A 6,355-nucleotide genomic window follows, 5' to 3' on the forward strand; every position below is an offset into this window, starting at 1 on the left:
AAAAACAAAACAAAAAAATCTGATTACTGAAAATTGTCACACGAATACAAAACAAAAACGATTCACAAAATATTCTCCTTTCCTTCTGAATCTTTTATGATGCATTATTATCATTAACTAGTCTTGTACTATTAAACTTAAACGGCCAATTGAAACAAACAGTTCTAGACAGTTCTTCCATGACTGATTAAGGCTGGGGTGGCAAGTACTAGGGATAACGTTCATTTAGCCTTCCAAGCTTTCTGGGCAGACTTGGTGACCTTGCCAGCTCCAGCACCCTTCTTGTCCACTGCTTTGATGAAACCAACAAACACCAAAAGGACTCAGGGGAGCTGGTCAGAAAAGCTCTCCACACACATGGAGTTGCTAGAAACCATATCCATGTGGAAGCATCACCTGATTTTAAGAATTTAAATCTTCCAGCTTCTTACCAGAACAGCAATCAGTCTTCTTCTTCAGCCCAGCAAACTTACAAGCAATGTGAGCTGTCTGACAATTCAGAACAGGGCCACAATCAGTACTGATCTGGCCTGGGTGGTTCAGGATAATCACCTGAGCAGTGAAGTCAACTGCTTCCACAGGTAGATCATTTATGCTGTCACCAGCAACACTGCCACAATGAACATCTTTGACAGACACATTCTTGACATTGAAGGCCACATTGTCTGCAGGAAGAGCTTCACTCAAAGCTTCATGATGCATTTCAACAGACTTTCCTTCAATTGTAACCAATTGTTGACTGGAGCAAAGGTGACCACTGTGCCAGGCTTGAGAACACCAGTCTCCGCTCAGCCCTTAGGGATGGTATCAATACCACCAACGTTGTAGACATCCTGGAGAGGCAGACGCAAGGACTTGTCAGTTGGACGAGCTGGTGGCAGGATGTAATTCAGAGCTTCAGGCAGCATGGTTCCACTGTCATTGCCATCATTACGGGTGACTTTCCATCCCTTTAACCCAGGCATCTGAACCCTTGGCAACAGCATGCTCTCACCGTTTCAAACAGAAATTGACACAAATGCTACTACTCAGTGGGTAGGGGTTGTAGTCAATTTTCTTAATGTGAGTGCTGATTTTCTTAATGACTTCCTTGTGACTTTTCTGGCTGTAGGGTGGCTCAGTGGAATCTGTTTTAACACCAACAATTAGTTGTTTCACACCCAGGGTGTAAGTTAGAAGGGCACACTCATGAGTCTGCTCATTCTTGGAGACACCAGCTTCAAATTCACCAACACCGGCAGCAACAATCAGGACAGCACAGTCAGCCTAAGATGTGCCTTTAATGACATTTTTGATAAACTCTGTGTCTCTTGGGGCATCAATAATAGTCACGTAGTACTTGCTGGTCTCAACTTTCCATGGGGAGATGGTGACATCAATGGTGACATTACACTCTTGCTCAGCTTTCAGTGTGTCCAAGACCCAGGCTTACTTTAAGGAGCCTTTTCCCATCTCAGCAGCCTCCTCTGTGACCAAAAGAAGACATAAGTTTTTCTGCCATTCTTTTATCAACTCTGCCACATTTGGAGATCAGATGGCCAGTAGTGGTGGACTTGCCTGAATCTGTGTGTCCAGTGATGACAATGTTGACACGAATCTTCTTCCTTTTCCATTTTGGCTTTTAGGAGTGATTTTCATGATACCTGTGTTCTGGCAGCACACCCATTGCAAGAAAGCTCTTCTCTGACATTTTTGAGTGGTTTCAGGTGGGTAGGGCTCTATAACACCGAGGTAATGCATATTGTGTGTTTCTGAAGCCTCTAGAAGACTAGAGTTCACCTCTGAAATGACTTATAACAAAAGAATAAATAATGGCATTATTAAAAGGAAATTTATAAACATAAGGTTCAAGTAGTTCAAATAGTGGGACTGAGATAAAGAAAGCTAGACAGGTATTTTCAGCCTCTCCATGGGGCTAGAACTGAAGGGAACTTTTAGAGAAAACTTCAGAAGCAGATCTTTGTCTTTATTTTTTCCTTTTATTATTGTTCTCTACATATCTAGTGCATGGAGACTATTTGTGACACTAGGTGCTCTTGTTCTCTGCCTTCTCCGGGGTTCCTGGAAGCCCTTCCTCCCCTGTTCAGAACAGTCCAGCTCCCCCCTACCCTTGCACATCCCATTTAGTAGAGTGAAAGCCTGCATTGCCGTCACTCAAGTAGGCCCTCAAGGGACCCACTCTACCTCCAAGTGACTTTTCAATATTTCCTTCCTGATATGGTTTGGCTGTATCCCCACCCAAATGTCATCTTGAATTATAGATTCCATAATTCCCACGTGTCACGGGAGGGATCCAGTGGGAGGTAATTGAATCATGGGGAAGGGTCTTTCCTATGCTGTTCTCATGATAGTAAATAAGTCTCATGAGATCTGATGGTTTTATAAAGGGGAGTTCCTCTGCACACGCTGTCTTGCCTGCTGCCATGTAAGACGTGACTTTGCTCCTCATTCGTCTTCCTCAATGTTTGAACTAACTTACGTTCCCACCAACAGTGTACAAGCATTCCTATTTCTCCACAGCCTCACTAGCATCTGTTGTTTCTTGACTTTTTAATAATTGCCGTTCTGACTGGTGTGAGATTGTATCTCATTGTGGTTTTGATTTGCATTTCTCTAACAATCAGTGATGTTGAGCTTTTATTCATGTTTCTTGGCTGCATAGATGTCTTCTTTTGAGAAGTGTCCGTTTGTATCCTTTGCCCACTTTTTGATGGGGTTGTTTGTCTAACTATTTCTTTATACCCATCAACCATACCCACCTCCCCCGCCAGTCCTCCATTACCCTTGTCAGTCTCTGGTAACCATCCTTTTACTCTCTATGTCCATGAGTTCAATTGTTTTTTATTTTTGTTTAGATCTCACAAATAAGTGAGAACATGAGGAGTTTGTCTTTCTGTGCCTAGCTTATTTCACTTAACATAGTGATCTTCAGTTCCATCTATGTTGTTGCAAATGACACAATCTCATTCTTTTTTTATGGCTAAATAATACTCCATTGTGTATATGTACCACATTTTCTTTTTCCTTTCATCTGTTGATGGACACTTAGGTTGTTTGCAAATCTTGGCTGTTGTGAACAATGCTACAATAAACATGGGAGTGCAGATATCTCTACAATAATATACTGGCTTCCTTTCTTTTGGGTATATATCCCGCAGTGGGATTGCTGGATCATGTAATAGCTCAATGTTTAGTTTTTTGAGGAACCTCCAAACTGTTCTTCATAGTAGTTACATCAGTTTACATTCCTACCAACAGTGTACCAGGGTTCTCTTTTCTCTACATCCTTGTCAGCATTTGTTATTGCCTGTCTTTTGGATATAAGCCATCTTAACTGGGGTGAGAGGATATCTCATTGTAGTTTTGATTTGCATTTCTCTGATGACTAATGACGTTGAGCACCTTTTCATATGTCTGTTTGCCATTTGTATGTCATCTTTTGAGAAATGTCTATTCAGATCTTTTGCCCTTTTTGACTAGATTATTTGATTTTTTTTCCCTATAGAGTTGTTTGAGATCCTTATGTATTCTGGTTATTAATCTCTTGTCAGACGCATAGTTTGTAAATATTTTTCCCATTCTATGGGTTGTCTCTGCACTTTGCTGATTGTATCCTTTGCTGTGCAGAAGTTTTTTTAACTTGTTTTCCCATTTGCCCATTTTTCTGTGGTTGCCTGGGCTTGTGGGGTATTGCTCAAGAAATTTTTGCCCAGAATAATGTCCCGAAGATTTTCCCCACCCTATGATGTTTTAATCCTCCTTAAAACTCAGTACTTCAGGCAGGTTCCTGACTGACAAACGCCTGGGTCCAGTTATTTTATTTATTTATTTTTTTCAAGATGGAGTCTTGCTCTGTTTCCCAGGCTGGAGTGTAGTCGTGCGACCTTGGCTGATGGCAATCTCCACCTCCCAGGTTCAAGTGATTCTCCTGCCTCATCCTCCGGAGTAGCTGGGATTACAGGTGTGCGCCACCACGCCTGGCTACTGGGTCTAGTTCTGATCACCTCCCACTGTCCTCTGTAAGTAAAGTGAACTTTTCCAAAGGAGGTATGTATTGAGCTGAATGGGTTAACTGATGCTGCAGTAACAAACAACCCTCACATTTCAGTACTTAAACTTATAAGGTTGTGATCGCCTCAAACTACATCCCTATGAAGGGAGAGCTGGGGGCCCTGCTCTATGCTATCCTCACCCTAGGAACCAAGCTGATAGAGTAGCCACCAGCTGCTGACTGCTTCTGCAAAGGGACAGAGCGCATGGTGAATTAACACTGGCTCTTAAAGCTTCCTACTGGCAGTAACATCACTTTACTCACATTTCATCAGCCAAAGCAAGCCACATGGCCATATCCCATTTCAAGGGGGAGGAGTATAATAGACCTTATTACTGCCAGAATGTTTGCTGTCTTGGTTTATTTTTCTTGGGCTTGGTTTATCTTTCTTCTGATTCTTGCTACAAAAAAGATGATAGTTTTTATACATTTAAGGCAAAATAATATTGGCATCTTCTTTATGTGAAATATCTCCCTGAAGGTGAAGCTTCAGATATTACACATAAAGAAGACCTTTAATAGCATAGTTAAAGAGAAACTGAAGTATTTTTTACTTTATTCACATGGCCATCCCAGGGTCTAAAGGGTCTAACCCCCATTGTTGGCTAGTCACCCTTGAATTCCAACTCCATGCTTAGTTCATAGGATCAGACTTGTTGCTTTGTTTGTAGTGATGTTCCAGAAGAAATGAGAATATAATCAGGCAGACTGAGCTGAAAGCTATTTACCTACCAGAGCTCTGCACAGGCCGGTCACAGCCCTCTGAGAAAGACAGCTGTCAGAGCCATTTGCTAAGAACTTCCTGCTAACACGTGTATCAGGCAGACGAGGCCAGGAACAGTCCTCTAACCCCAGGGATTTCGATTAACAGGGGTTAAGCTAAGATCTTTACTTAGATTATCTCATTTAATCCTCAAAACAATGCTGGTATCAAATACTAATATATTAATTCAATTTTTCAGATAAGGAAATGGAGGATCAGGAAAGGTGACAAAATTTTATTAGAAGCTGGGATTCAGAAGAAGAACATAATCACTGCATTAAATTACTTATTAAGGTTTTATAGTCAAGGGAACAAAAACCTGAATGATTTATTCAGGCCACACTATCCTGTTAGTTAATCCCCAGGTGTTTTAACTCCCAGGAAGAGCTGAGATTTATATTTATGAATGTATACAAGTTATAAATCAGGTGCCACCAAGCCTGTTGATCTTTCACAAGTGTGATCTCTTGTGTCACATCCAAGCTTAGAAAGTAACTCTTTTAAAGATACTTTAGTAGATTCTCTCTTTTTTTCTTCTTTTTTTGAGACGAAGTATTGCTCTGTCACCCAGGCTGGAGTGCAGTGGCGGGATCTTGGCTCACTGCAACCTCCGCCTCCTGGGTTTAAGCAATTCTCCAGCCTCAGCCTCCCGAGTAGCTGGGACTACAGGCACGTGCCACTATGCCTGGTTAATTTTTTGTATTTTTAGTAGAGACAGGATTTCACTGTGTTAGCAGGATGGTCTCAATCTCCTGACCTCGTGATCCACTCACCTTGGCCTCCCAAAGTGGTGGAATTACAGGCATGAGCCACCGCGCCCAGCCGTCAATTCTCTTTTTTAAAGATTTTTGTTTTCTTTGAGACAGTGTCTTGTTCTGTCACCCAGGCTGGAATGCAGTGGCGTGATCTCTGCTCACTGCCACCTCTGTTTCCTGGGTTCAAGCGATTCTTCTGCCTTAGCTCCTCGAGTAGCTGCGACTACAGGCGTGCGCCACCATGCCTGGCTAATTTTTTGTATTTTTAGCAGAGATGGGATTTCGCCATGTTGGACAGGCTGGTCTCAAACTCCTGGCCTCAAGTGATCTACCCTCCTCGGCTTCCCAAGGTGCTGAGATTACAGGCATGTGCCACTGTGCCCGGCTGATTTTTAAAAGATTTTTAAATGGCTTGTTTAAAAATATATATGTTTAAATTTTTGGCCTGGTGCGGTGGCTCACGCCTGGAATCCTAGCACTTTGGGAGGTGGAGGTAGGTAGATTGCCTGAGCTCAGGAGTTCGAGATCAGCCTGGGCAATATGGTGAAACCTTGTCTCTACTAAAATACAAAAAGTTAGCTGGGTGTGGTGGCGGGTGCCTGTGATCTCAGGTACTCGGGAGGCTGAGACAGGAGAATCGCTTGAACCAAGGAGGCGGAGGTTATGGTGAGCTGAGATCATGCCGTTGCACTCCAGCCTGGGCCACTGAGCAACACTCTGTCTCAAAAGAAAAATATATATATATAAATAATATGTTTTATATATATTATATATAATAATATATAA

The 6,355-nt window shown here is 42.3% G+C and overlaps 1 pseudogene; it reads right to left on the reverse strand.

Moving 5' to 3' along the window:
* Window positions 1-221: 221 nt before the first annotated feature.
* On the reverse strand, window positions 222-3,652 carry LOC108518557 (elongation factor 1-alpha 1-like; annotated as a pseudogene).
* Window positions 3,653-6,355: the final 2,703 nt, after the last annotated feature.

This window comes from Rhinopithecus bieti, unplaced genomic scaffold (genome assembly GCF_001698545.2).
Source record: "Rhinopithecus bieti isolate Rb0 unplaced genomic scaffold, ASM169854v2 scaffold_44592, whole genome shotgun sequence".
Taxonomy (NCBI): Eukaryota; Metazoa; Chordata; class Mammalia; order Primates; family Cercopithecidae; genus Rhinopithecus; species Rhinopithecus bieti.